Here is a 6,545-nt window from a genome sequence, read left to right as displayed (position 1 = left end):
CAGAGAAGACGATCATTAACCTTATGCTCTATAGAATGGAATGCTAATAAATATTCTTGTGCTCGTTTCTTACTTCCTTATCTCTCTGAGAATATTTGTAAAACTATTTCTGTACTAATCCTGAAAAATATATAAACGACACTCGTGCACAGTAAAGTCGGACTTGCTAACACCAACCCAAGTCTCACGTCCCCTTTATTTTCCCCCTCCCTCATCACGCCGACGCCGTCCATCCCTCAGGAACCTGGACTCCGCCGGGGCGGGACCCCGGCAAGTGGCGCCCGAACAGGGACCTGAAGGGTAAGTTCCCCCCACTTCTCGGGACGGATAGGATCCTACCCAGGGCTGGAAAGAAGAGCCCCCTTTAGCCCCTCTCTGCCAAAGGGAGAGTGAGGAAAGGACAGAAGGGTAGTAGGTGTTAAGAACTTTGAGAAGTTTTTGCCCCTCTCTAGAAAGGGAGAGTGAAATAATAATAATAATAATAATAATAATAATAATTGAGAAGTTTTTTGCCCCTCTCTAGAAAGGGAGAGTGAAATAAAAATAATAATAATAATAATAATAATAATAATAATAGAGAAGTTTTTGCCCCTCTCTAGAAAGGGAGAGTGAAATAAATAATAATAATAATAATAATAATAATAGAGAAGTTTTTGCCCCTCTCTAGAAAGGGAGAGTGAAATAATAATAATAATAATAATAATAATAATTGAGAAGTTTTTGCCCCTGTCTAGAAAGGGAGAGTGAAATAAAAAATAATAATAATAATAATAATAATAATAATAGAGAAGTTTTAGTCCCTCTCCGGAAAGGGAGAGTGAAATAAGGTTAGGAAGAATAAGAAGTATTAAGAATTTTGAGAAGTTTTGGGCCATACTGAGTCTAAAGAAAGAAGGCTCTGTATAGAAATAATAACATGTATGCTTGCAAAAAAGAGACATAAAAGCCTCTTTGGGACAGATTTCTACATTCCTACATTTTTACAAGAACAATGTCCCTGGTTCCCCGAAGAGGAAACTGTTAATTTGGAAACCTGGATGATAGTGGGAACACAACTTAGAAGCTGATTTTCTTTATAAAGAGGTTATATCAACTTTGCCTAAGTATGTTTTAAAATGTCTAACTGGGAATACTTCCTTGTGCAACATTATAAGAGCAAGACCTGTTAAGTTCTGGCCGTGGGTCCTGTCACCACGCAGCAGCTCTGCCTGCCCATGGGTCCTGTCCCCATGCTATTCCACGCTATTCTCTAAATAAAAGAGCACTGCCACCAAATCTTGAGAGCCCAGGAAATCTTTCTCTCGACTCCTCGGCTCACCAACCCTGCATCATTTCTGGTGGACTTGCTTCATCGGCTTGTGAGCTCAAGTTCTGGTAAGTGCCCTATTTTTTCCTTGTGACTTTCTCTTTTTCAAGGATGGATCTAAATTCACTGCTCCATAGGGAACCTTCTCGGACAGCTGTATGAATCCACTTTTGCTGCCCATGGCTACTCTATGGGGCAAATTGTGGCATTCAGCCTGAAGAGAATCAGTACCTTAAGCCTGAGGGTGATGGAAAATGAATTAATCCATTCCTTCCTGACTCTATCTCTAATAGACAAATTTTACATGGGCACGGGTCGGCCACTTAAGTCATTAGGACGGCTGCCAATCTCCAAGACTCCCGTGGAAGGTTTCTTTTCCTAAGGCTGGAATGGGACCCCTCCCTCTGGCACCTGACCATACTCTGAACTGCGGGAAAAGTCCCAATCGGGACTCCAGTTCAAGGAAAGTACCAAACTCTAACCTTTGGTGGAGTATGGGAACCCCTTCTTGGGAGAATGGCTCCAGGCTGCAATTGGGTAGAATGTCCCCCAGACTGGCGGAAAGTTCCTCACTGTTTTTCTCTATCCCTTTATCCTGGGAATCATTCACCAGGCACTTATGACTGCCAGGCATAATAGGGAAGGTATACAAGAGATGCATGCAGGGGGACAAGAGATATATGCTGGGGGACGCCCCCATCACCCCTTGCTATAGGAATCTCACAGGCAGAACAAGTAGGACGCTGCCCTAGGTTCAGGAGATTTTCAAGTTAATGGAACCTTTTCTTTCCTCTCTCTTAAAGTTACAGTGACCATTTTGGCTCCTTTTGAGCTTTGCAATTGAGAAACAAAGAAATCTTTAAAATATCATAGTCTCCACCTCTGGGAGCGCCCCCCCCCTCTGGTTTCCGGGCCTGATCACCCTGGCAACCAAGTGGGGTGCCCTCTCTTGGAGATTGACTCATTACCTGATTGATGGCAGTGATTTTTAAAACAATAGGTGTGAAGGCTCTGTGTCTGTGTGTCTATATGTGTGTGATATTTTTACCTCCGGGTGATATGGCCAATACTAAGAGTTCTGTTTAATTGGCTTAAATTAAGCGCTCTCATACATTCTAAACACAATAGAAATTAACCCACTGTCTTTTAAGATGATATGGATTAATCTTTGGTTAATGAAAACTTAAGTTTGTTGGTTTGATTGAAATGTTTGGATATGTCCTCAGAGTTAGCACTGCATATGCAAATATGCAGCCTGGGTTTCCTAGTCAAATAAGTTCATGTTGTCTGTTAGAAATTTGTCAGCATAATAACTTTAAATGATAGCTGTTTGTCTAATGTCTCAAAGTTCTTGTGGGTAATCTAAACATCATTGTTGGGAACAAATGGTTTCTAACTCTACCTAAAAGACAAATCTGTTTTGTTAATTCTAAACTAATCAGGCTTATTTGGTCTAAAGTTACATGGGAAACATTGTCAGATAAAGTGATAATAATCTTTCTTGGTTGGTAGTATGTGGGTAAATGTTACTGATATAAGTGTTTTAGAAATTATATACATGCCTAAATTCTGATGTATCCTGGCTATCAGCCATAATTCTAATTATTAGTTTAAGGTGTTGTATATCACAGAGATAACCAAGTTTCTCTGTCAATCATCATTTTTAAGTCTTTTATTGTTTACAGTCCGTTATTGTTTTACTCTACTTTTTGCTTTTGCAAATATGTCTCATCTTCAGGAAAATTCATGGAAAGGACTCTAACACTCTAGAATACAGGTTTCTAATAAACGCTCAGATTGTAAAACTAAACTGGGTAAAAATTACAGAACTCCAACAGAGAAACTGATGACCTCACAAACTGCTGACAGAAGATTAAGATCAAGAACCAATTACACAGGACAGAATAAACTGATAGGGATGATTATAATTTTTATGACTTTTTAATTGAGATATTACTGATTTTTAATATTTTGCTTTTTTCCAGAGTTAAGAAAATCTTTTTCTCTATTCTCTTAAAGAACTATGACTTACAGCAATTTATAAACAAAATTGAAACATTTGTCTTTTCCTCGCTATCTGAGCCCCCCAAAACAACAATTGGAAAAATTACAAGGAGGAGAGCTCAAATATAGCTCTCCCCGTCTTTTACTAAGTCATGCTCTGTTTGTGATAAATTTTCTCAATTTAGATTTTCATGGTGAGTCACCTATGATGAGACATTGGAATGATAATAAACAAAATATTTTACTACAGGTCAAATGGAAGGACCTGCTTACAGGACAGTGGAAAGGTCCTGATATTCTCTTAACTATCGGTCGAGGATATGCTTGCATATTTCCACAGGACACTTCATCTCCTTGGTGGATTCCTGATCATCTGATTCGACATGTACCGCAAGCAGCCTCTGCCCCCACCTCCACCAAGGCAGACGAGCCCCAGCTTCCGAGTCAAGATAGATGATGAATCTCCCCCAGTAGCCCAGATGAGACGACTTTCACTCCGCGAGAAACCTTCTAAACGTCTGGCTCCCCGTCCGCACTCGCCTCCGCCCTCCTATTCTTTCTACTGACTCTGGCAAAATTCAACCACACTTGTTGCAGGCCATAGCCGCTTTACACAATGTTGTACTGATTAGACCAACAGGATCACAGTTGTATAAGGTTAAGGCCTGTGTCCTGGCCCCTTATGATTTCTTGGCCTTTCCTGTACACAGTTTTGCTATGTCTATCTCTTTTAATAATTCTCGTTATGATATCTCCTGTCCAGATTGTATTTTTAACTAATTGTTTGAGCCCTGATATAGAGGTACGAGCTGTAATCATATTACAACAACCCCCCTATCTTATGCTACCCGTTCATTTGTCTGAACCCTGGTATGATGATGTTGGATTGCTTACTTTGAAACAGGCTACTGATCTTTTACAGCGCCCCCGCCGGTTTATCTCTGCTTTAATATTGGGTATCTCAGCCTTGATTGCATTAGCAACCTCTCTCACTGTATCTGCTGTAGCGCTGACTAAACAAATACATACTGCCTCTTATGTAGACGATCTTTCTAAGAATACCACTCTTGCCCTAACTACCCAAGAAATAATAGACGAAAAACTGGAGGCAAAGGAAACGCTCTGGAAGAGGCAATATTACAGATAGGACAAGAACTTACAAATTTGAAGGTTAAACTGGCCTTGCGATGTTATGTGTCCTATAGATGGATCTGTGGGACTCCTCTTAAGGTAAATCAATCTCTACACTCCTGGGAGAAAATTAAAAATCATATCCAGGGAATATGGAACCATTCAGACTTTAGTCTAGACATTTGTGACTTACATAGACAAATTAATAATATTAATCAGGCTAAAGAATCCTTTTCTGCTTCTGAAGTGGCCACCAACTTTTTCACCTCTCTGACCTCTTTTGTAGGGGAGAAAAATTGGAGCTCCTTTATTGTTAATATTGCTGTCACCATTGGTGCTCTAATGATTTGTCTTTGCCTTTTTCCAGTCTTTCTCAAGTTAATATTCAACTCTATAAGTCGGGTTTCAGCAGAATTACATCTGTTGGCCTTAAAAAGTAAAAAAGGGGGAGATGCTGGGAGCCGTGGCTACATCATTTGATCGGCTGTTTGACAGGGTCCAGCCGATTAACGCCGAGGGGTGCAGGGCCGCCCCTTGGTGAAGAATAACCGGCCAGCCCCTCACATAGTTCTGAAACCTGTGCTGCTTCTAATTGCCCTTCATTCCTTTTCCTTTCTTAACCTCCAGTTTTCACTCCTTTGGGTGGCTGCTTGGGAGGCACTACCTCCCGGGAAAATTAGATACAGTAAGAGAATGTGACCACCTGCAGGTAACTTTCAAGATATTTTTCAGTTAATTATTGGAGGAGCACACAGTCCCATGTGAGACAATCAGAAAGGAATCCTGCCCAGATAAGATGTCGAATTAGGTTTATGGCCTCCATCTGGTTAATGTTTCCTTCTCCCTCCAGTTCTTTGTCTAAATATACATATGCATCGTCCTTCTAAGTTTGCTGGTTAATTGGATGATCAAGAAGTATCTATATATTATTCTTGACCTTCTGCTTTCTGTTAAAATGTTATAGAGGTTTTCTCCTAAAAGCAATAAACAATAAATAATTGGTGAGTAGAAGGGCCGAGGGGTGCAAGAATGCCCCTCGGTGAAGAATGGCCGGCCAACACCCCCGATATTTTCTGAATTATATGCATGCTTTCTATCAAGGTTATGTGTATACTTATTTCTCTTTTTTATTCTTGAAGATTTATAGTTTAGCTTAGCTTTTCAGCCCTTTACTTTACTAACAATATGATACTTTCTCCGGCAGTGTACTTAAGGGACCGTTAGCTCTACAATCTAAAAGACAAAGGAATGCTTCCACCCCCTAAAGGGCGCGAAAAAGTAAAGATGTTTAACTGCCCGCTGAGAATGCAGATAGCCCTGGGGATAAGACACCCTGGAGTCACCTTTTGTTCCCATTAACCATCTACACTAATGGCGTAAATGATTGAGGGAGGCAGGGATGGCTCCACCAGGATGTAACCAGACGGGCTGCTGCCCTGTCCGGAGGCCTGGACCTTCTCTCTTTGATTTAACTTTACCATGAATTACAACAGACGCCTAGGTACCTATCTCCTTTAGCTTAGAGACAACAAACACTAGTTAATTGCAGAGAAGACGATCATTAACCTTATGCTCTATAGAATGGAATGCTAATAAATATTCTTGTGCTCGTTTCTTACTTCCTTATCTCTCTGAGAATATTTGTAAAACTATTTCTGTACTAATCCTGAAAAATATATAAACGACACTCGTGCACAGTAAAGTCGGACTTGCTAACACCAACCCAAGTCTCACGTCCCCTTTATTTTCCCCCTCCCTCATCGCGCCGACGCCGTCCATCCCTCAGGAACCTGGACTCCGCCGGGGCGGGACCCCGGCACGGAAGCACCTGCCGAGCACGCCAGAACCACCTGCTCGACTCGCAAGATACACCTGTCGGACATGCCAATATCACCTGCCGGGTACGCCAGAAACACTTGGCGGACGCTCCGGAATCACCTGTCGGGCGTGCCGGAACCTCCTCTCAGACGTGCCAGAACCATGTTCTGGACACGCCGGTACCACCTGCCGAGTATGCCGGAACCAGCTGATCCACTCCCCAGAACCACCTAGTGGACACGCCAAAATCAACTGCCGGCTACGCCAGAACCACTCGGCAGACACT

General features: G+C 41.7%; 1 long non-coding RNA gene across 1 annotated transcript; it reads left to right on the top strand.

Moving 5' to 3' along the window:
• Positions 1-217: 217 nt before the first annotated feature.
• On the top strand, positions 218-6,059 carry LOC138923022 (uncharacterized). The gene is made up of 2 exons (XR_011436143.1): positions 218-300; positions 3,651-6,059. It is a non-coding gene; the product is annotated as an uncharacterized lncRNA (long non-coding RNA).
• Positions 6,060-6,545: the final 486 nt, after the last annotated feature.

This window comes from Equus caballus, unplaced genomic scaffold (genome assembly GCF_041296265.1).
Source record: "Equus caballus isolate H_3958 breed thoroughbred unplaced genomic scaffold, TB-T2T haplotype2-0000440, whole genome shotgun sequence".
Classification (NCBI taxonomy): domain Eukaryota; kingdom Metazoa; phylum Chordata; class Mammalia; order Perissodactyla; family Equidae; genus Equus; species Equus caballus.
Note: the sequence above shows the minus strand (reverse complement) of the source record. Positions and strands in the feature narration are given on the sequence as shown.